Source organism: Rhinoraja longicauda, chromosome 6, assembly GCF_053455715.1.
Source record: "Rhinoraja longicauda isolate Sanriku21f chromosome 6, sRhiLon1.1, whole genome shotgun sequence".
Classification (NCBI taxonomy): Eukaryota; Metazoa; Chordata; class Chondrichthyes; order Rajiformes; family Arhynchobatidae; genus Rhinoraja; species Rhinoraja longicauda.
In genome coordinates this window covers 32,529,551-32,554,474 of record NC_135958.1, presented here as the reverse complement: position 1 = coordinate 32,554,474, position 24,924 = coordinate 32,529,551, and the positions used below count along the sequence as shown (strand labels likewise).

At 41.6% G+C, this 24,924-nt stretch overlaps 1 protein-coding gene across 1 annotated transcript in view; it reads left to right on the top strand.

The window, feature by feature from the left end:
• Positions 1-24,924, top strand: part of cdh13 (cadherin 13, H-cadherin (heart)) — a 944,123-nt gene that overhangs the window by 611,780 nt on the left and 307,419 nt on the right. The window lies entirely within an intron of this gene.

The following is a 24,924-nucleotide window of genomic DNA, read 5'->3' as shown; positions in this document are numbered from 1 at the left end:
CTCATTACACAATACCCAGTCTAGGATGGCCTGCCCTCTAGTTGGTGTTTTGTGGGAGAGGCTGGTTTGTGTGATGGACTGGGCTGCATTCACAACCCACTGCAATTTCTTGTGGTTTTGGGCAGAGAGCTTGTACAGCCTACCAGGATGTAATACAACCTGTAGGGTGTGTTCTACAGTGCAGCTGTAGAAATTGGTCAGAGTCTTTGGAGGCATGCTGAATTTCCTTAGTTTTCAATCGTTCAATAGTGCTTTATTTGTCATGTACACAACTGCACATTGAAATTCACTTTGCATATAGTACACATGCAGGCATTGCCATTTTTCTGAGGAGGCCGAGGTGGCAGTGTGCTTTCTTGGCTGCATCATCAATGTGGTTGGACCAGGCCAAATTGTTGGTGATATTTATACCTAGGAACATTAAGCCCTCGACAATCTTCACCTCAGCAGCATTGATATATACTGGGGCATATATCTCTCCCTGTTCCCTGAAGTCTATGATCAACCAGCTCCTTCATTTTACTGACATTGAGGAAGAGGTTGTTGCCTGGACATCATGCTACTCAGCGCTCTATCTCCTTTTAGTTTAGAGATCCAACGCAAGAAACAGGCCGTTTGGCCCACCAAGTCCCCACCAACCAGCGATCCCTGCACATTAACACTCTCCTACACATACTAGGGACAATTTACACTTATACCAAGTCAATTTGCCTGCAAACCGTACGTCTTTGGAGTGTGGGTGGAAACCAAAGATCTCGGAGAAAACCCACGCGGTCACAGGGAGAACGTACAAATTCCGTACAGACAGCACCCGTAGTCAGGATTGAACCCGGCTCTCTGGCGCCGCAAGCGCTGTCAGGCAGCAACTCTACCGCTGCGCCACCTTCCTGAACTCCATCTCATCATATCTTACCAAAAATGATTTTTTTACATTGCAGGTGCTCAACTGAGGTATTTGTACAAATGTTGTTCATTGTGGTCTCACCAGCAGTGACAGGTTAATTTAAGAGCACATAGTTAGAAAAGATGTTGTTCCAATGTAATTTTGACCCACAATAAATTGGATATTGGTTGAAATACTGATGGGTGCAATGTCAATTTGAGATGATAAATTGAAAATATTGCATGGGATATAGGTTGGCAGAGGATTGGTAATAATATTTTTTCATTGAAATTTAAGTTATACTGTTGGCCTTGAAGAAAGCTGCCTCTGAGCTTGAAGCGATCTCCATTGACTCTACCATTCCTAATGTCGGTTGTTGTTCGGGATTATTTCAAAGGGATCACTTGGAACCTCTGATGTTTTCAGCCTAACTGAGCAGCTCATCAAATCAAAGATAGTAGAGCAGCACTCTGGTGCAGCTGATAGAGCTTCTGCCTCATGGCGCCAGAGACCCGGGTTCGATCCTGACCTTGGATGCTGACTTGTGAGGAACCTGTACGTTTACCTGTAACTGCGCGGGTTTTCAAGAAGTATTCCGGTTTCCTCCCACATACCAAAGATATGTGGGAGGAAGTTAATTGGTCAATTAATAAGTTAATTGGCCGCTGTAAATTGCCACCAGTGTGGAGGGAGTGGATGCGAAAGTGGAATAACATTGAATTAGTGTGAACGAGGTAGTATAAGACAATAACTGCAGATGCTGGTACAAATCGAAGGTATTTATTCACAAAATGCTGGAGTAACTCAGCAGGTCAGGCAGCATCTCAGGAGAGAAGGAATGGGTGACGTTTCGGGTCTCGTGAGATGCTGCCTGACCTGCTGAGTTACTCCAGCATTTTGTGAATAAATACCTTCGAGTGTGAACGAGGTGATCGGTTGGTCAGCATGGTCTCGATGGGCCGAACCTGCTCTTTCCATACTGTATCTTTCAATGAATATCTCGCAGACAGCAAAAAAAGGAAGAAAAACAAATCTGACTAGTATTTTAAACATTTTACAAAGCAAACAGTAAAATTGGATTATGGAATGTGCATTTTCAATATCGTAGAGTGATACTTTAGGTATTAGTGGTCAACTCTGGATAAGTTTAACAACAAGAAGAGGAATATCCTCTTCAGGATTCAAGTCCAGGCAAGATTTATGGAGACCCCATGCTATTCGAATGTCGGTGATTATGTGTCCCTAACCTAACTCCACCACCGTCTCAACCTCCCTGATGGATGTATAGAAATGCAGATTGCTGCCTTTGGCACTGTCTCAGTTGCAGATGTGACTGAGAAGTTAGCATCAGCTGGCCTTTGGAAATTGCAACATCAAAATGAAAAAAAAAGATGAAAACATCATGCATTTTAAAATAAAATTATTTTCAATTTTTAATGTTTTGAAGTGTTTATTTGAGGGAATCGCAATCCACACAGATGGAATTACCCAGTGTCAGGGAGTATGAAATGCACCAATTATATTTTAACAGTATTAAAAACTCATGCAAAGAGTGACATTTTCAAATTTTCCTTACACCAAGAATTTTTCATAAAATATATATACCCTTGAAATTTACCTCTGTTTCATGGTAATAAGATTTACCATTTAAGCCTTCTACTTTATGAAATCCATTCATTCCTGGATAAATATCACATATGATAAGAAAAAATAGTTCTGTTATTGCAATAGATTCTGGCACAAATAATTAAAACAATCCAGTAGATTATTAATAGAGAAACATTAAATATTGAATACCATATCATAAAAAAATGCTTGCAGAAACAAAACTTGCTACTGATATTGGAAATGAGGAGGGCTGATTAAAAGTCTGCTCAAACAGGATGGTTTTAAGCAGAACATTAAAGGAGAAAGAGGCAATGGGAAGTCCAATTCTTAAGACACTGAACCCACAGAAGGTGATTGTCAGGCAGCATGGTGGCATAGCGTTAGACCTACTGCCTTACAGTGTCAGAAACTCGGGTACATTCCTGACTACGGGTGCTTGTCTGTATGGAGTTTGTACGTTCTCCCACTGACCTGTGTGGGTTTTCTCAGGGATCTTAGGTTTCCTCCCACACATACAGGTTTCTAGGTCAGTTGGGTTGGTATAAATGTAAAATTGTCTCTAGCTTGTGTCGGGCAGTGTTGATGCACGGAGATCGCTGGTCGGTGCAGACTCAGTGGGCTGAAGGGCCTGTTTCCGCACTGTTTCTCTCAACTAAACTAAAATCAATGATGAAGCATACAGTGTGAGGAATTCCCAGAGACCTGAGTTGGGGGAATTGTCAAATTCCAATAGAAGGTCCAGAAGTAGTGAATGGTAAGACCATGAGAGGATATGAATTTAAACCTTAAGGCAGAGGAATTGGAGAAACCATGAAGTCAATGATAGAAGTCAATGAACATATTGCTGAGAGCTGAATGCTATTTACTGCAAATTAACTTTCAGGCTAATTTCATTGAATAAACAGAAACATATAAGGACGGAAGATCATTCTGGATAACGCTGGAATGGTCATCTGGAGGTGAAAAGAGAGCCAGCTGCAGATAGGATGAGATAGCATAATGTTATAGAGGTAAGTGGGTGCATTTTGGAATAGAGAGATGTAGGATCAGATATTCAGCTCAAGGTTAAAATGATCCCCAGATTTTCAACAGGACCATGTGATGCCTTAAAAGGCAGAAGAACTGTAATGCCTTAACTTAGTTTCATAAAAAAGGAACTCCAAAATTAACAGTTGTGGTTAGCACCTGAAAGGTACTCACAACTTAATAACAACTAATATACTTGAGTTAGGCACGAAAAGCTGGGATAACTCAACGTGTCAAGCAGAATCTCTGGAGGGAAAGAATGGGTGACGTTTCGGGTCGAGACTCTTCCTCAGACCCGAATCGTCACCCATTCCTTCTCTCCAGAGATGCTGCCTGTCCTGCTGAGTTGCTCCAGCTTCTTGTGTCTATCTTCGGTTTAAGCCAGCATCTGCAGTTCCTTCCGATACAATATATTTACGTTACTTGCATTTCTGTATATTCAGAGGAAAAGGCATTTCTTTGCAAGTTTGCTTGGGAAAATACATCTTGAAATTGCATCTGTGTTACATTTCCACGCATGTAGTATCACACATTTTCACCTCTTGCCTTATCCTTTCACTGGCATCATCTACCCATGCCACACGGAGTGCACCTGCTGCCTAATAGATAAAAATGGAAAGGATTTTGCTTTTCCAAATGTGCCTTGTGAAAACAAGAAACAGCAACAAATAAGATAAAGAATATAGCAGAGTCAGATCATTGTTTCAAGCGGTGATTTTTATCTTGTATTTTCTGCTGGTACTCATAAACCACTTAAACCTTTCTCTAGTAGTTGAAGACCACATTTGATATTCTTAGATGAATGATTGTTTGCAATTCAACCCCAACTATCTGTGAACACCATGAACTCCTTGTCAATTCTAGATTATCTTTACTGCCACAATAACTCTCTGGTGTAAAAGCAATTCAAGTTTCCTGTGCATTTTGCTTTTTGTGTAATAATAACTAATAGATTTGAAATAGCAATATAGGAGAGAGGAACTATCGAGAAACAGCCCCGTTCATTCCATTTGTAAAGGGATTTGGTGGGACCTGACACTTAAGCAGGGATAGATTTCTGGGATAGATTAGTTTACTTTCCTCAACAGCATGAAAACCGGCCTTCAGCCCACTGAGTCCACATTGACCATTGATCACCTGTTCACAGTAGTTCTCCCATTTTCTCATCCACTTCCTACACACTCGGGGCACTTTATAGAGGCCAATTAACCTACAAACCCACAAATTTTGGGGATGTGGAAGGAAACCAGAGCACCCAGAGAAAACCCAGATGGTCACAGGGAGAATGTGCACACTCCTCACTGAAAGCACACAAGCTCAGAACCCTACCTAGGTCTCTGGCGCTGTGAGGCAGCAGCTCCTCCAGGTTTAGGTAAGTTTGTGTTTTATGACTTGTTAATTACTTGGACATGAATGGAATCGATAGTTGCGTTTTATTTCCAGAAATAAAGTAAAACATTTCCTTTGCAATGTTCCATTATTAAAAACATTGGAAGCAAGACAAGAGAAGACTTAACGGTGTAATTGCTACAATGTGCGTAGCCTATTAGAGGGCCCTCTGGTGTTGAATAATATGCATGTACAGCAAATTTTAACACACAAATAAAAATAGTTTTGTAAAGGTGTTATTGTGCTATTTGGCAGTGTTTTACAGTGTTTCCTAAGAGAGTTAACAGTACTGAAACAAATTAATGTTTCTCTCTGCACTTGTTAATTGTATCATGTATCCTCCACATCATTAAAACATGACGATTTTAACACAACGCAGACATAACTAATTCCATCATCACCCCTACCATTTGGGTGGCACGGTGGTGTAGCGGTAGAGCTGCTGCCTTACAGCGCCGGAGACCCGGGTTCGAGCCTGACTACGGGTGCTTGTCTGTACGGAGTTCGTACGTTCTTCCCGTGACCTGCGTGGGTTTTCTCTGAGATCTTTGGTTTCCTCCCACACTCCAAAGATATGCAGGTTTGTAGGTTAATTGGCTTGGTATAAATGTATAAATTTGACCTTGTGTATGTACGGTAGTGTTAATGTGCGGGGATCGCTGGGCGGTGCGGACTTGGCGAGCCAGAGGGCCTGTTTCTGCGCTGTATCTCTAAACTAAAACTAAACTTAACTAAATCAGATGAATTTTCCAGTTGCTTTAAAGCAACAATACAACTTTGTTGACACCACTTTTTTAAAGAAAAACTGGACTAATTATTATTAGATATTTGCAGTGCTGCTTTAGTTTTTGTCACTCTTCGAAAGGAAGGATGTTAATAAGCTGGAAAGAATATAGAGAAGATTTATGAGATTTATGATTTATGAGATTTATGACCGTTTGGGTCTCGACCCGAAACGTCATCCATTCCTTCTCTCCTGAGATGCTGCCTGACCCGCTGAGTTACTCCAGCATTTTGTGTCAATAAGGTATTATTGAATCACTTAAAAGCCACTTGGATAGGTACATGGAAATGAAAAGTTTAGGGGAATATATGGCTCAAACACAAGCAAATAGGATTAGCTTATATGGGGCATCCTAGTCAACATGGACAAACTGGGCCAAAGAGACTGTTTCCATGCAGTATGATTCTATGACTCTATGTGGCAAACCATGTTGTGTTGGGCCAATGACAACAAACTATACTTGATGCTGTTTAAGCCATTAAAAATGGATGTCCAATTCTATCAGTGGGTCCACTGCAGCCTCGTAAGCTTTAGTACTTTTGTTGTGTTTAACTGATGTGCTCTTTGGATAGAAATTACTGCTGGAGCTGAATTGTCTCTGATATAATTGAATTGAATATGACTACATACGGTTAAATTACTGTAACCGTTCAAGCAAAATAAAAGGAGTACAGCTTTCAAGGCACTTGACAAGAATATTGGCAAACAAAATGTTAATGGTGAACCACATGATGATCAGCACTCAAAGAGAGAGATTGTTTGGGGCATCATAAAACAAGAGAGGGAGATATGGTAAGATTTTCGAAGGAACTTGGGAGTTTAGAAACGCCACATCCAGTGATGGAGTGGTTGAAAAGACAATGCCAGAGTAAGGGTCACCAGAGTTAGGGAAAGTTTGAAGTTGGAAGTGGACACTTTGAGTGCAGGCTTGTGGTTGAAACTCATTTTGGAGTTAAACATGGCAACAAGGACATAGATAAGTCATTAACTTCTTGTGCAGGAGAAAGATTTGATAGTGCCTCTGGAACATTGTTTGTGGTGGAAAAGCAAAGGAAAGAGATAAAGGAGAGAGAAATGTGCTTGTAAACTACAAGTGTTCTTTTTTTGTGTGATATTTGTACCCAAGACAAACATTGTGATAAGGAACGGGTTTATAATTTCATTGTGCATGGTCAACAGAGGTGGAGAAAAAAATAGGAAAAGAAAGAATCTGAAATAGATGGACAAACAGCATGGACACAGGATGTAGGAAGCAAGGATTAGATGCTGTTTAGCACCAATTCATTTCAATCAGATGACAAGTGGATGTGAAGCAGGCTGCAGGTAAACCATATAAACATAGAAAATAACAGGAGTAGGCCATTCGGCCCTTAGAGCCAGCATTGCCATTCACTGTGATCGTGGCTGATCATCTAAAATCAGTATCCCGTTCCTGCTTATATTTATGTTTTTATTGGTGAAGTAGTTTTGTAGTCCTTGTGGATATAAGTTCTTGCTGGTGGAATAATAGGTCACGTGAGGATGGAATAATTAAATGTCATACAGCATGGAAACAGGCTCTTTGGTCCAACTTGCCCATGCCAACCAAGATGCCCCATCTACACTAGTGCCACCTGCCTGCATTGCCACCACAAGCCCCTGAGCCATTCCTATCCAATGTTTAGTACATTAGTTATGGGTATTTATTTTAGCCCGTTTGTTTTACCTTTGGTACATTGAAAATGTCACATCACAGTCAGTATCCAAAGATGAAAATGTTATGTAGCACTTAAGTATGGAGCTGTAAGTGGTTAATAAAATCACTCACTTTTTCCCCTGAGAGACATCAGGGCTCTTTAAAACAGTAAAGTCAATGGCTCATTAGTGGACACATGCATATAACAGAAACATTTATTACCTTTATTAACCAATCAATACCAGACTATGATATATTTTATTTAAAAATTACTCCAATAAAAATGACTAATTATAATCCATTCCTGATTAACCTCATTATATTTATGTTTTTATTGGTGAAGTAATTTTGTAGTCCTTGTGGATAGCAGTTCTTGCTGGTGGAATAATAGGTCACATGAGGATGGAATAATTAAATGCTCCATAAAAGCTGCATTCAATACATACAAATGGGCTAAAAGGCAACAGGACCTCATAGCTTTAAGTTGAGTGGGGCAAAGTTTAAAGGAAATATGTGGGGAAGTTTTTTTTTTACACAGAGAGCGGTGGGTGTCTGGAACATGCTGCCGGGAGAGGTGGTGGAAGTAGACATGATGGTGGTGTTTGAGAGGTTTTTGGATAGTTCATGGATATGCAGGGAATGGAGAAATACTGATCACATGCAGGCAGGGGAGATTGATTTAACTTGTTTGGCATTAACACTGTGGGCGGATAGGCCAGATCCTGTGCTGCCCTGTTCTATGGTCTATACTCTCGTGCTGTAGAAATCCTTCCAGTTTCGTTTAAATTCGTCGATGATAGAGAACGTCTCTATTTTGAAAACTGATAATGAAGTACTTTGAATCTGGCCTGAGCATAGATTTTTAATTCCTTCGACTATAACGTTCCCGAGGCACGATTTACTGACTGACTGACTCTAAACTGTCGAGCAATGCAGAGCATTCTCACAAAAAAAAGACAGATGCCTCTTCAGAAGATAAATTGGCTTGAAAACATTCACTTGATCAATAAATAGCAGTGGGGGTGAAGGGGTCATTCAGCATATTTTGGCTTTAATAAAGATAAATTAACTGAAGCACTATGTTCTGATGTAGAACTTATTTCATGCACATATCTAAACTGATGTCCAAAATGAAATGATTTGATTCAAATATTAACAGCTTACCTCACATATTATTTCCGATAATATTTAAAATCTTGATGGGATTGCAATGTAATCTTGCATTGTAACATCACCTCAGATTAAATGATTTATCATTGCAATATTTTATTTATGTTTATAATTATTCTGGAGGCTTGCCATCTCTTGCTGCCTGCTATGAAACTGTAACTGGCAAATCAATAGAAATCATGATTAAAAAGTCAAATAATGGTGCTTTGAGGAAATCCGCCTGTATGTCTGTGATTGAATAGGATAATCGGAGATGTGTCTCAAGGATGACCTCTTTCAGAGTTGACATTATGTTGATAGAGTGTTTGCATTGTCATCATGCGAATTTTTAGATGCTCCATTGCTTTGTTGCAAAAGGTGAAGTTCTATTTTTAAAATATGTACAGGTATATTCATTTTCCTGAATCTCACTGCAGAGATAAAGAGCCTTGTACTGGTGTTACATACACCATAGCTTCAGGCAAGCTTTGGTTGTGTTCATTCATCTGTGGCCTCACTGCGGGCAGTCCATCGACCACTCGAGCTGTCGCCTTTACCTTGATATGCCCGTGAATCAAAACTGAAAAGTTGTGAAAATCTTTGCAGTTTGACCTTGAAGTAGTCCAGAGATGAATTAGTGAAAAGAGAAATCAAACAGCAGGTTATCAGATAAACCTTCATCAGCACCAACTGAGAGGATATGAGGAGGGGCCCAAGAAGGTCAGATGGAGTTATCAGCCAAATATTTGAACTGTGCACTGGTGATAGAAATAAATTTAAAAAAACTAATTTATGTTGGCGGCAGCCTTTATCTTTTTTTGAGCTGGCCCAAGCTATCAGTAAGTTTATCCATTGAATGGTTGAAGAGTAAAGAGCAGATGGATCCAAGTTTGATCCTGGATGTATACTTAGTTAAATGACTCCGACCAGACTATTAGTATCGACTGCATTTGGGTTAGGGGGAGAAATTGCCAGCATTGCTGTTTTTAGCTCTAACTGTAAATCTTGCTGGATGGCAAGTGGTGTTTAAAAGGACTTTAGATGGACACATGGATACGCGAAGAATTGAGGGGTATGGATCACACGCCAGCAGATGAGATTAGTTTATCTTGGCATTGTGTTTGGCATAGACTTGGTGGGGTGAAGAGATGTTCCCGTGTTGTACTGTTCTATGTTCTGTAGCAGCCTACTGGTAATGTGGGTGAAGGCAATCAGAAACTAAAAACTATAGCAAAACAGGAAATTCCAAAAATAAGCAGTGCGCCAGACCATTCCCATACTGGCCTTTATGTCCTGGGCCTCCTCCACTACAAGAGTGAGGCCACAAGATAATTGCAGGAACAGCACCTCTCGTTTCGCTTGGGCAGCCAACAATCCAGTGGTATGAGCATTGATTTCTCTAATTTCAAGTAACACTTGGTTTCCCTCCTTCACCCCCCTGCCCCGCCCTAGATGTCCTACTAGTTTCACTGTTTACATCCTTTTATCCATTCGTTATCATCTTTCCTCCAGCCAACAATGGGCCATTGTGGGCTCCACCCTTCCATAGTCATCTGCTGCCAGCCCTGCTTTATTCTGGCCTTTTCTTACCTCCAGTTCCCACCCCTCTACTCTCAGCCTGGAGAAGGGCCCCTTCTTCATCACCATATCATCACCCATCCTTTTTCTTCAAAGATGCTGCCTGACCCGCTGAATTATTCCAGCAGTGTGTGTCTATAAGTGGTTCAGACAACATCTATTAAGAGAGAAAATGGTTAACATGTCATGGTCTGAGGCCTTACATCAGAAATACGATTGTGCTCGGTTAGAAAATATGCATGTGTTGTGACGCAGAGATGAGGGAGGGGAAGCTGAAGGAACAAAGGAATGTCTTTGAAAAGGTGAATTCCCAGACTGACTGTCTGAGAGAGAGTTGTGGGGGCTTGTAGGCTTGTTAATTGCTTTTGGTCTGGGTGGGGGGGTATGGGTTATTATTGTTACCACGTCTGACACGATGCACTTAAAGTTTTGTTTGTGGTTTATCCAGTCAAATCACACCAGTCATAAGTACAAGCAAGCCATACACAAGTACAACTTGCAGTGTGAAGAGAAAAATAACCAGAATGTAGAAGATGGTGTTAAAGCTACAGAAAAAGTGCGGATAAATAACATGCAAAGGCAGCAATGATGTAGATTGAGAGACCACACCCTTAGTTTATGAGAGTAGTCAATAATCTACTAACAACAGGGTAGAGGTTGCACCTGAATCTGGCCATACATGCTTTCAAGCTCTTGTGTCTTCAACCTGATGTGAGAGGGGAGAAGAATGAATGATTGATGTGTGTGAGTCATTCTTGATTTTATGCAGTCTGCGTTCCTGAGACAGAGTGAAGTGCAGATGGATTCAATGGGGAGGGGGGAGGGGGGGGGGGGGGGACACTGCTTTGTGCGATGGATACAAAATGCTGGAGTAACTCAATGGGTCAGACAGCATCTCTGGAGAAATGGAATAGGTGACGTTTCGGGTCGAGACCCTTCTTCAGACTAGGATGGACAGTGTAATGGACAGATCTCCGTCCACAACTCTCTGCAATTTCTTACAGTCTTGGGCAGAGCTATTGTCATGTCAAGCTGTGACACATCCCAAAAGGAGGCTTTCTACGGCGCAACGGTAGAAATTTGTAAGAGTTGTTGGAGACATGCCTAGCTTTCTTGGTCTTCTGAGGAAGTAGAGGCATGATGTGCCTTCTTGGCCCTAGCTTCCACAGGGATCAGATTTCCCCTGTGAGTGAATGAATGAATGAATGAATGAATGAATGAATGAATAAGTTTATTGGCCATGTATGTGCATATACAAGGAATGTGCCTTGGCGCTCCGCTCACAAATGACAACACAAGCATACAGTTAACAATTAAGAATAAAGCATAACCACATCGAAACAATAAGGATACAACATTACGGTCTAAACATGTGGGTGAAAATAAACCAGAGCAAAAAAGAGACTACAGACTTTGGTTATTGAGTAGAACCACTACTCATGGAAAAAAAGTTGTTTTTATGTCTGGTTGTGGCGGCTTTGACAGTCCGGAGTCGCCTTCCAGAAGGAAGTGCTTCAAAGATTTTGTGGCCAGGGTGAGAGGGGTCAGAGATGAACTTGCCCGCTCGCTTCCTGGCTCTTGCAGTGTACAGTTCATCAATGGGGGGAAGTTGCAGCCAAAAACCTTCTCAGCTGATCGAACGATTCGTTGCAACCTCCGGATGTCGTGCTTGGTGGCTGAGCCAAACCAGGCCACGATGGAGAAGGTGAGGACGGACTTAATGATAGCAATATAGAATTGAACCATCATTGCCTGTGGCAGATTGTGTTTTCTCAGTTGCCGCAGGAAGTACATCCTCTGTTGGACCTTTTTGACTGTGGAGTTGATGGTGGCCCCCCATTTAAGGTCCCTGGAGATGATGGTTCCAAGGAACTTAAATCACTCCACAGATGTGACTGTGGTGTTGTTGATGGTGAGTGGGGGGAGGGGGGGCTCTTCGAAAGTCTACAATTAGTTCCACTGTTTTATGAGCTCCAGGTTGTTGCGATGGCACCAGGACACCAGCTGTGTCACTTCCCATCTGTAGGCAGATTCCTCCCCATCCTGGATCAGTCCACTCAGGGTTGTGTCATCTGCAAAATTGAGGACCTTGACAGAGGAGTCTGTGGAGGTGCAGTCGTTGGTGTAGAGAGAGTAAAGGAGAGGGGAGAGTACGCAGCCTTGCGGTGCTCCTATGCTGAGGGTCTGTGGGTCCGAGATGTGCTTTCCCAGCCTCACATGCTGCTTCCTGTCTGTCAGGAAGTTGATGATCTCTTGACAGAGGGGTTCAGGCACAGTAAACTGGGAGAGTTTAGAATGTAGTAGCTCTGGCACAATGGTGTTAAATGCAGAGCTAAAGTCCACAAACAGAATCCTGGCATAGGTCCCCTTGCGGTCTCGGTGCTGGAGGATGAAATGCAGGCCTAGGTTGACTGCGTCATCTGCCGATCTATTGACCCTGTATGCAAACTGCAGGGAGTCCAGCAACAGGTTTGTGATGTTTTTCAGCTGGGCCAGCACGTCTTTCAAAGGTCTTCATGACTACAGAGGTCAGTACGACAGGCCTGTAGTCATTAAGACCAGTGATCTAAGTGGTTACTTTTAAACTTTGTCCCAGAGTGGTGGACACCTCCAAATAAGGTTATCAGGGGTTATGGGGAGAAGGCAAGAGAATGGGGTTGAGAGGGAAAGATAGATCAGCCATGATTCAATGGCGGAGTAGACTTAATGGGCTGAATGGCCTAATACGGCTCCAGGAACTTGTGAACTTATGAATTCGGTGGTTAAATTTTACAGCTGCAGAACCATGCTCCAAATTCAGGAGATTATGTTTCAGTCTGAAACAGGAAGAGGAAGAAATAAATGATGTATATTGTATATTTGTATAAACGGACATAACTTTGAGCAAAAATCACAATCATATACAAAGATATCATGAATCTGCTAATGTGCTCTCACAGTAGCTGTAAGATATGACTGTATTAAAAGATTTAATTATTGTTACATCCATCAGTGTCAAAAAATATATATTATGTTGCAGTATTATTTCATCCAGCATTGCAATACTATCTAATGCTCAACCAGGCAAATCTTTAAGTCATAACCTGATTTTTTTTGTGTGTTTTGCTGCACTTTGTACTGTTATTATTGTGGCTCAGATGCTCTGGGAATAACTGTACACACTGTAAATATTTAAAGTACCTCCATCTCAGTGCTGCCAAAAGGTAAGTGGCATAGGTCCTGACAGTGGGATCAAGAATTTAGGGCTTTAGGGAAACTCTTTGGACTTTAGATGTACATCGCGGAATCAGGCCCTTCGGCCCACCAAGTCCGCACCGACCAGCGATCACCCCTTACACTGATCTATCTACACACACTAGGGACATTGTTTACAACTTACTAAAGTCAATTAACCTACAATCCTGCACGTCGTTGGAATGTAGAAGGAAACCGGAGCACCTGGAAAAAACCCATGCAGTCATAGGGAGAACGTAAAAACTCTGTACAGACAGCACCTGTAGTCAGGATCAATCCCGGGTCTCAGATGCTGTAAGGCAGCAACTCTACCGTTGTGCCAGCATGCCGCCAAATGTTCTTAGCAGTTTTTCTTTGAACTGCCACAGCATTTAACTTAGTCAAAAATGGTGTTTGAAGCATGTCTCAGGAATGCAAAATAACATTAATGATATTCATCGAGCCAACAAGGTTCTTAGCAGCAATGTAACAGGATATAATTCCACCTCAGGTTTTGTTCAACATATCTCACTTAAGTACATTATGTCAAAGTTGTCAAAGAATGTGATAACCGGACTGTTTCTCTTCATCTGTCCATAAAAAAACCTACATCATACTTGGTGATTTTCAGTGAATAAGCTTCTGTGAATAGGCATAGAGTTGTAGAGTCATACAGCGTGTAAACAGGCCCTTCATGCTAACTTGCCCATGGCAATCAACATGCCTCATCTATACTAGACCCACCTGCCTGCACTAGGCCCATATCCTTCTAAACCTATCCTATCCATATACCTGTCCAAATGTTTTTTAAACGTTACGATATTATCTGCCTCAACTACTTCTCTGGCAACTCAGTCCATATCCCCAGAACCTTTTGTGTAAAAACATTGCCCCTCAGGGTCCTATTAAATCTTTCCCCCTCCCCTCACCTTAAGCCTATGATTTCCGGTTCTAGATTCCCCTACTCTGGTACATTTACCCTATCTATTCCTCTCATGATATTATACACCTCTAAAAGATCACCCCCCCGACTCCTGCGTGCCACGGAATAAAGTCTTAGCCTGCACAATGTCCGCCTTTTCGCTCAGACCCTCGAGTCCTGGCAACATCCTTTGCAAAACTTCTCTGCACCCTGTCCAGCTTAACAACGTGTTTCGTATAACAGGGTGACCAAAACTGAACGCCATACTCCAAATATGGCCTCACCAAAGTCTTGTACAACTGTAACATAACCTCCCGACTCCCATAATCTAAATGTATTTAGACATTTCTGAGCATTAAGAACAATAATATGAATTTATATTTAGCTTTTTAAAGAAGGTAGGGTGGTAAAGAACTGGGTTGTCGGACCGATGGTGACACTTAGATGGTAACACTTAGAGAGAGAATTTCAGAAGATGAGATAATGTCTGTCAATGTTGAGATGAGCAAGTTTTTATCAGAAGTGTAAAGGGAACAGAGTGTAATCGTGTGAAGGATGAGTTTAAAAAGATTAGAATAAGGTGATCAAGGAAAGATTGAAATACAAGATTGAGAATTTAAAATTTTGAGGGATAGATGAATGAATCTGTAGGTCAGTGCCAAGTGATATCACGGGTAGTTAAGACTTGGTGACGGTGTATTGATGTCGGAGTTTTGAATGGGCTTTGTAGAAAATGTCTGTAACATTGCTCATGAAAGTACGATTGCAATTGTCTGGAACTGATGATGGCCTGAAGGAGATTTAAATGGGATGTGAAAAATTTGAAGGTATATGATATTATTGAGATGAAAGAAAAGGTAATTTTGCTGATGTTTGGACACCCAGATCAGTAATAGACAATAGACAATAAACAATAGACAATAGGTGCAGGAGGAGGCCATTCGGCCCTTCGAGCCAGCACCGCCATTCAATGTGATCATGGCTGATCATTCTCAATCAGTACCCCGTTCCTGCCTTCTCCCCATACCCCCTGGCTCTGCTATCCTTAAGAGCTCTATCTAGCTCTCTCTTGACTGCATTCAGAGAATTGGCCTCCACTGCCTTCTGAGGCAGAGAATTCCTTAGTAACTTTAAAAACTGCTGTGCTTGCCTAGTTTTGTTGTATTATTTATCTGGAGAAAGTTACAGTTCCACTATCTGCAAGGCAGAAAATCAAGCATGTGATAGAGTACACATCTCGGTCTGAGCGTGCCTCTCACAGTGTTGAAGAAACTCAACATAGTTCCAGAGAAATCAACCAGAATCCTTTCCACTGGTCTGAATCTTCAGTCTCTCCAATTCCATGAGGAGTACCTCACACTGTTGCTAGTTATTCACCAAATGGTTAAAAGCAGGGGTCCCTCTGGCAGACCCTCTTGTGGCCAACTGGTGGACGGTCTATTTTAAAATGTCTCTGATAATCAGCAGCATTTAAAAGCATTTCGATAGATCTAAGCAATTATTTTGTAAAATGAGCAAATGAAACATGGTGACGATAAAAATAACACCAAACAAATCAATGATAATTTTCAAACTAGAAACCGTCAAATGTATAATATAAAGATAATTAAACTTCCTACATAACTGCACTGTTCATTAGAGATTGGTGATTCCATTCACTAGGATGGCATTGTGCTGATGGAAAGCTGAGCGACTGGTTATGGCCTTCAGTTCTGAATATTTATCTATTGCCCCTGGACTTACATCATTTCTAACTTATTTCATAAAATTCTGGAGTAACTCAGCAGGTCAGGCAGCATCTCAGGAGAGAAGGAATGGGTGACGTTTCGGGTCGAGACCCTTCTTCAGACTGATGTCAGGGGGGGCGGGACAAAGGAAGGATATAGGTGGAGACAGGAAGATAGAGGGAGAACTGGGAAGGGGGAGGGGAAGAGAGGGACAGAGGTACTATCTAAAGTTGGAGAAGTCAATGTTCATACTGCTGGGCTGCAAGCTGCCCAAGCGAAATATGAGATGCTGTTCCTCCAATTTCCGGCGGGCCTCACTATGGCACTGGAGGAGGCCCATGACAGAAAGGTCAGACTGGGAGTGGGAGGGGGAGTTGAAGTGCTCAGCCACCGGGTGGTCAGGTTGGTTAAGGCAGACTGAACGAAGGTGTTGAGCGAAACCATCGCCGAGCCTGCGTTTGGTTTCACCGATGTAAAGAAGTTGATATCTAGAGCAGCGGATACAATAGATGAGGTTGGAGGAGGTGCAGGTGAACCTCTGTCTCACCTGGAAAGACTGTTTGGGTCCTTGGATGGAGTTGAGAGGGGAGGTAAAGGGACAGGTGTTGCATCTCCTGCGGGAAAGTGCCCGGGGATGGGGTGGTTTGGGTCGGAAGGAACGAGTGGACCAGGGAGTTACAGAGGGAACGGTCTCTGCTAACTTCTAATTTATATATTGTAACGTACAGACATGGAAGTCAAGAATAAATGGTTCAGCAAGGAGGTTGTTGCTGGTGATTCTCGGAGTAGCACCAGCAAAATGAAGGAAGGTTTGCATCCGTGACACTGCCCAGCAGGGTTGGCAGATTCTCTCTCTTCATCTTAAGGTTAATTGATATGTTAACATATCAATATGGTATGGTTGCCATGGTCCTAGCTATAATGTGTACAACCCAAACCACACCAGGGAAGACTAGTGTTGGGAAGAGCTCAATGGCCTCCAGACACAAGCAACTGAAGTTGCTAGAATCATGACCAAACACAAAGTGGTACAATAACTCAGTGGTCAGACAGCCTCTAAGGAAGGACTGGATCAGTCTGAAGGAGAGTCCTGACCCGAAACATTGCCCATCCCATTCCCTTTTCAAATGCGATCTGACATGCTGAGTTCCTCCAGCACTTTGTGTGTTTTTGTCACTGTCCTGACATTTCTCATGATGTTTTATACCACAGTGCAACAACTCACTTGCCATATCTCATGGTACTCCTTAGTAAACCCAGACATTGATGATGAAATTGATCATCACCTTCTGTTTGGCAGCACAGCCTTTGGTCAAGCACAGAAGGATTTTTGAGGTTCAAGATCTCAAACCAGGCACAGAGCTCCTGGTTTACCAAGCATTAATGATCCCTGACCCCCTCTCTGCTCCTCAGTGACCATCTACATCGTACTACCTGCAATATGCATCTCAACACACTGAACTTGTTGTTGATGCAGTCTGTGTAATAGACTCCCAAGTCCAGTGAAGCGATAAGCAAACCCACTTCAGTGTCCTCTCTCTGGTCAACAATTGAAGTTCTAATTTTACTGGGTCAGCAGATTTGGAGAAGCCGCATTGTTTCCATGCCCAAAACCAGATTCTTTATGCAGCCACACTCTTCGAAACTAACCAGGAAGAGATTACAAGTGGACAAAGAATAAGATTTGAAGATAACCTCAAAGCTTCCTTGAAAAAGTTCACAATGCTGGGGAAAGAGTAAATAACTCAATAGGCCAGACAGCATCTATGGAGGGAAATTAGTTATTGGCATTTTGGGTCAAGATCCTCCATCTCGACTGAAAGAGTGGAGGGAAAGTAGTGTGTATAAAGAGGTGGAGGGGGGGAGGGGGGGAATTGGGGCAAGAGCTAGCAAATAATAGGTGGACACAGATGAGTCATGTGGAGGTGGGTGTTGGGTGAAAAGGGTGGAGAAACCAACAGGGGATGGGAGGTGATAAACGGAGAACAGGTGGCTGCAGATTTTGGAATCTGATAGGAATGGAAGGTGAAGAATTGAATTGAATGACGGGTGGTGACAGATGGGAACTGCAGAGGGAGAGGAGTTGGTGAGCTGTGGGGGCAAGGAGTGGGCCCAGTGGGAAGAGGGTGTTTGGGGAGGGGTAAAAAGAAACAAGATGTGAGGGGACCAGGGAATAAGATGGGAAGAATGGGGTATGTGAGAGGCACAGGGTAGATAGGGGGAGAGAGAAAGGAACAGAGGGGATGTGGGTTACCTGAAATTAAAGACTTCAACATTCTTGCCATCAGATTGCAGACCACCCCAGTGGAATCTGAGATGCTGTTTCCTCCAGTTTATGCTTGGCTTCACCTTGGTAATGAAAAAGGCTGAGGACAGACAGGTCGCTGTGGGAATTGGAAGATGAATTAAAATGGATGATAGCAATGTTGGGAATCCCTGACACGTTACTGCCAAAGATGGTAAAAGGAGCATTTAGGATGTAATTGAAAACCTCAAATCCACACGTCAGGCACAAAAACAATACACGCACTCATCCCCTCTGGCCCGTACTGCCCTACCGGCGGAAGAGTTTGTGGATTCCATATTGGCACCATTAACTTTCAAAACTGTTGAAAGTGAAAACAAGCCATCCTTGATCCCAGGGACTGCCAGGTTGTTATTTGATGCATTTACCAGAATTATGCGTGGATTCCTAAGGTTAAATTCAGAGATGACAGAAACTATGTTGTATTTCCAGTTCATTAGGAAGTTTCAGATGTTAGTGGTAATTGATGGTGAAAAGGAGTGAGCATTCTCGTGGTCAATAAATTCAGCATTAAAGGGAATTATTAAAAAATTCAAACCAAGTTTTTCAAGAGTTTAGTGAAGTTGGAAAACGTGTCCACATGTACAAGTTGAAATTTGGAATTTCCTTTCGTAAGTAGCAGTTGGCATTGGCTCGATGATTAACTTTGAGTGAGTTTGATAGATTTCTATTGACCAAAGAAATGGAGAAATGGTGGAATTCTATGGTGAGTCCCACATCACCCCTGATTTCATTATAGGGCAGAATAAGTCCAACAAAGCCTAGTCCTACTTGAGTAACTCAGCAGGACAGGCAGCATTGCTGGAGAGAAGGAATGGGTGGCGTTTCGAGTCGAGACCCTTCTTCAGACCCGATCCAAAACGTCACCCATTCCTTCTCTCCAGAGATACTGCCTGTCCTGAGTTACTCCAGCATTTTGTGCCTACCTTCAATTTAAACCAGCATCTGCAGTTCTTTCCTACACAAAGCCTAATCCTGTATCCATCTTCCTGTGAATGTAGAGTTTAGGCATTTCAACATGCGCAGCAGAATAATCAACTTTCCATAACAACTGGATTCTTTCTCACCTTGGAAACCGATTCTTGTTCCTTCAGTTCTCTGGCTTGGTGAATGAAGGATAAGGAGGAAGGATAAAATTATGTTGACAATGCATTGAATGTAATCACATAGAAATACCCAAAACATTAAAACATATGTGCTGATGGCAGGAAAGAAATGAGGAGGGAAGAAATGAGGAAAGTCCAATTCATTTTTGGACAGATGAATTGTAAAACTTAATGGAGTGAAAAGGCAGCAAAAGAATCAAGCTCACAATCCCAAAATAATGTGCAGGAATGTGAAACTGTTTATATTTGTGAATGCAATCTTTAACCAAGTACACTGATATAAATAAATCCTCGGCTCACAAACACTCAGATTATGTAAAAGATCACAGACGTTTCATTTGAACATTTTATGATTGGGGTGAAAAGAGGCCGTTTCGCATAGAACTGTAGATGGTCACCTTTAAACTTGTTTATACCAGGAATATGTATCGAAGCACAATTCCAATTCTGATCTCATTTAAACTGTGCCAATATTTGGATATAGAAAAGATTCAAAGTACTGCCATCCAATTTGAACCTTGTGTTTCTTGAAAAATACGGCATGGAACGCATGAAGGGAATTATTTGTTGCAAAATTTCCTTCATGAGTTGAAGGAACAATGCTTTGAATTTGAAGGCATTTGCTTGCTTTAATGTGATGCTAACAGCACATTGGAGTTGCTGGGAGTAGTGAGAGAATAAGTGGTGTGTATACTCATTACACTCGATTAAATTTGTTTGGCTTTGCAGACCAATAGTGTTAAATCCCAAGGACGTACAAGGAAGTAATTTTTAAAATAGCGCCCGCTTTACGCCCTTCATGTCTGCTTGAGGCCCAAACTGTTTAGAGACCTGGATTATGTCAGACTTTGGAGAGTCATATGAATCCTCTGCAGCAACTCACCAACAGAAACATATGGGATATCAATTGGTTCTAACCCTCACCTAGCCTGCAGCTATGGCATTGGACCATGTAGGTCTGTGTTGCTCAAACAATCTGGGAGTGAACCAATGTCTCTGTCGTAGCTACAAGTTCCCTGAGCCATGTCATCAGAGGTTATGCAAAAAGAAAAAAAAAACAGGCTGGAAAACGATAATTTTCCCAGTGAACCTGGCAAGACATCCCTTCACATTACCTTTAGTCTCTTACAACCGGTGCTGAGAGCAGATTTAAAAATAGGGCAAGTTGAAGAAGGGTCCCGATCTGAAATGTCACCTATCCACGAGATGCCACCTGACCTGCTCAGCTACACCAGCATTGGGCGTCTTTGGAGCCTGCTTCCATGAGATCATGGCAGTTATGAAATTGGCCTCAAGCTCCATTCTTCTGTCGGTTCTTCATAAATGTTACTTTTCTCCAGACCAAACATCTGTCTGGCTACTCCTTGAGTGTATTGAAAAACTCTGCTTCCACATCTGTCTGACATAGAGAATTCCAAAGGTCTACATCGCTCGGAAAAAAAAAGTACTCTCAAAAATTGGCTCTAAACATTTGAGTATCTAATAGTGACAGGGCCAACCTGTTGAACCTCATCAAACAACTTTGGGAGATGTGATTACCCTCCTTTACTTGTACCTCGTCATTCACACTGCTTGTTACATCCTCAAAGAACTCTATTACTTTTGACAAGTACAGTTTCCTTTTCATAAAATCGTATCAACTCTGCTTTATTATATTATTATTTTCCAAATAATTGATTCCAGCATGCTCCCAGTGACAGATGATAGGTTAAGTGGCTTATAATGTGCACCTTTCTGTCTCCCAGCTTTCTTGAATAACTTGACATTTTTTGTTAACTCCAGAATTGAGGGTGCTTTGAAGTTCAGCATAAATGCATCCACTTCCTCTGCAGCCACTTGGTTTAGGCCCTAGGAGGAAGGCTCTTGTCCAGAGGATGCAGTCTTTACTCCCGACGGTTTTCCTGTACTTAAAAAAAAATGTTTTTGGTTCCTCCCTGCCTTTTCTACCCTGATTCTCTACTGTTATTGCAACAGTTTCAGTGCCTTCTAATGTGTTATGTACTGTACATTGTTCCTTCCTGTTAGTGCCTATGGTTGTCCTGTAAGCTGTTCAAAGGCCAGAGCCTTTCGAGACACAGAAAATGCTGGAGTAACTCAGCAGGTCAGGCAGCATCTCGGGAGAGAAGGAATGGGCGACGTTTCGGGTCGAGACCCAAGGTCTCGACCCGAAACATCGTCCATTACTTCTCTCCCGAGATGCTGCCTGACCTGCTGAGTTACTCCAGCATTTTGTGAATAAATACCTTCGATTTGTACCAGCATCTGCAATTATTTTCTTATACTTTAGAGATACAGCGTGCAAACAGCACTTTTGACCCACTGAGTCAGCCAGCCAGTGATTACCGGACACTAGTCCTTTCTTACATACCGGGACAATTTTCAGAAGCCAATTAACACACACATGCATGTCTTTGGAATGTAGGTGGAAACCGGAGCACCCGGAGGAAACCCATGTGGTCACAGGGATAAAATATAAACTCCTTAATAGATGCAAAATATTTATTTTATGTCTGTTTTATTTGCATTTTTTTAGCATTACTAATTTCTCTGTGTCCATCTCCATGGGACTGCCAGTATGTCAACTGCCCTGTTCCTTTTTATATACCTCTAGTAAGTCTCATCGCTTTTATAGTTCTCTTCTACTTTCATAAGCTATTTTCTTTTTTATTTGCTGTTCATCCTTTGTTTTCTGAAATATTCCCCATCTTTGCATTCTACTACTAATCTTTGCAATGTTGTAATCCTTTTCTTTCACTATAAAACTTTCTTACTCAGCCATGGACAAATCATAATATTCATAAAATCTTTACTTTTCCATGGAACATAGCTTTGTTGCCAATACTAATCCCTTTCCAACTTTAGATAGTTCCTCTGTCCCTCCCTTCCCCTCCTCCTTCCCAGATCTCCCTCTATCTTCCTGTCTCCACCTATATCCTTCCTTTGTCCCACCCCCTGACATCAGTCTGAAGAAGGGTCTCGACCCGAAACGTCACCCATTCCTTCTCTCTCGAGATGATGTCTGACCTGCTGAGTTACTCCAGCATTTTGTGAAATAATCCGTTAAATAATCCCTTCTATCTCACCCAATGCTTAGCTACTCTCTTACTTTTTCACCTGTTTTCCCAATCCATATTAGCTAATTCTGCATCCACACATTTATAATTGTTGTTATGTAACTTCAAATCGCTAGTGCGTAGGAAAGAACTGCAGATGCTGGTTTAAACCGAAGATAGGTACAAAATGCTGGAATAACTCCGTGGGACAGGCAGCATCCCTGGAGAGAAGGAATGGGGTCGAGACCGTTACTAGTTTCAGACTATAGCATTTTGCATGTTCTGATCATCCATCAACAGAGGTTCTTTCTTATAGTTTTTTAAATAAATTTTCTCTCATTATAAATCACCAGATCTAAAGCACCATGTTCCTCAGTTGATTCTACAATGCATTGAGCCGGAAAACTGTCTAGGGCACACTCTATGAATTCATCATCAAGGCTACCTTTGTCAATTTGATTTGTCCAGTCTACATGAAGATTAAAGCTACCCATGATTATTCAGCAGGTCAAGCAGCATCCGCGGAGAGAGAAAAATAATTAATGTTTAAAATTAGCTTGTCCATTTACTGCAAAATCCCAGGCTCCTGTGAAAATAGTGTGCTCAACATTCTCTTATTGTTCAAATGTTGGTCACGCATTCCTCAAAAGGGAAATGTTCCACGTGTAGTTGAAGATTCCCCTTCATTCTCTATATTCTCAGGTTCTAAATTTTAAACAAGAAACTTTTAGTAGATGTGTATCCCTACGAGGATGGGTGAAGTTCATATCATAAGAATAGCCTGAAGTTTCACAAGACCCAATAGGATTTGTTTCTCGAAAGTTGAATGAGTGAAATGCAGTGTTGTTTGTGTTACAATGCAAGCAGAGAGGTCTCCTCCAGGTCACCTTAATGGGAGGTTTGTATTCCAATCATCTTCCACAACTTGTTCAACTGTTTGCAATCCGAGGATGAACAAGTATTTGCTTTACTTTAAAGAATTTTATTCCAACCAACTGGATGCTGGAGGCCTCGAAGCTTCTGTCATGGGGTCTCATTTCAAGGATGTTAAATCCTGATATGATATGATTGCACAGTGTGATCTGTTTGGAGATTCTCTTAAATAATTTACTAACCCACAGCAGAACATTGGGTCGTAAAAGATCACATCTTGCAAATATTGCATTTAGCTTAGTATTTCTTGTGACTACTGATTGAAATTTTGCAAGTATTATCTATCCTCATGATGTTGAACTAAATTACCTACTGAGGAATAAATTGAACTCCTGCACCTCTTAGTTTACCCCCCTTCCATTCTGTTGATGATATGTTCCAGTGGGGTGTCATGGCCACAGTTCAAGAGTCAGCAATCTAATCATTTGTGGCATCCTAGCTGAGATTAAATTCTACATTCTCCCAAAACTCATCCATACATAGATCCACTAATTGAGGGAGTATCTTTCTTATCTGTTGCAATTAGAAAATTGGAGATGCACATGCTGGGTGTTTCTGGAAATAGTGTCTGTTCCATTCTGGGGGGGGAGGGGGGGGAGCATGTAAACATGATTTTTAAAAAATATGAATGCACAAAAGAAATGAGCAAAATGGTTATCTTCACTGTAAAAGCAGCTCAAGTCTCAAAAGTTCTGGATGTTTGTTATATATGTTTGCTGTTGTCATAAATTGAAGTGTAATTGAATGTTAATCCCATGGATGTGAACATATTAAAAAGATTGTTCCCGTTGCCAGTCTGAGAGTGGGCCCGTCAGCAGCCTAAGGAATAATCTGCAAATGTGTAGATGTGATTTTGTGTCACATTGGAGATTGCAGGAACACATGCAGAACATTCTCCCACCAAGGCCAAAGGGACTGTCCATGTAAACCTGGTTGTGTCCTTGTCAAAATCTCAGTATTGCTTCATTCGCAAAGTTGATACAAGTACATTTCTTTGTATATAGACTTTTTATATCTTACTGTAATTCCAATGGAGTAAAACATCCAGACTTAAATATGCATCAGTGTGTTTTAAAAAGACAAAATGTGCTGTTATGTATATCATTTCTATCTATTGGTCTCTGGCAGATCGTGTCCTATAAGCTGTTTAAAGGCCAGAGCTGCTGAATTTAATTAATTTATTCTATTTTTTTTTATTTTAGTAATCCTTTTATAACATAAAAAAATCTAAAAATGTATATATCTAGTTGTTAACATTTTTGAGTTGCCAGTACACCAAATCGGCACATTTACCGTCACAAAAAAATAATTGTACATCATAGAACATATACACTGACTGGGTCACCCAGATTTTGTGCCATTCTATCACAAGAGCATTAGGTTTGGTTTAGTTTAGTTTAGTTTAGAGATACAACAAGGAATCTGTACACTAGTTCTATCCGACACACCAGGACAATTTACAGAAGCCAATTAACCTACACACCTGCACGTCTTTGGAATATGGGAGGAGACCGGAGCACCCGGAGGAAACCGTGGTCACAGGGATAAAATACAAAGTCCGTACACACAGCAC